Here is a 356-nt window from a genome sequence, read left to right as displayed (position 1 = left end):
CCAACCTCATTCAACAAGTCGGAATCTTAATGGTTCAAGAGTTCTATGCCAATGCATGGATCACTAAGAACCATGATCAAAGTATGAACCTGGATCCTAAGAATTGGCTTACTATGGTTCGGGGGAAATACTTAGATTTTAGTCCGGAAAATGTAAGGGTTGGCATTCAACTTGCCCATGATGCAAGGAGATGAACATCCTTACACTAGAAGGGTCAACTTTGATCAAAGATTGGACCACGTCCTCATAGACATTTGTGAAAAGGGCGCCCAATGGAAGAGAGATTCAAGAGGAAAGCCGGTTCAACTGAGAAGGCATGACCTCAAGCCTGTGGCTAGGGGATGGTTGGAGTTTAT

Source organism: Arachis duranensis, chromosome 4 (assembly GCF_000817695.3).
Source record: "Arachis duranensis cultivar V14167 chromosome 4, aradu.V14167.gnm2.J7QH, whole genome shotgun sequence".
Classification (NCBI taxonomy): domain Eukaryota; kingdom Viridiplantae; phylum Streptophyta; class Magnoliopsida; order Fabales; family Fabaceae; genus Arachis; species Arachis duranensis.
Note: the sequence above shows the minus strand (reverse complement) of the source record.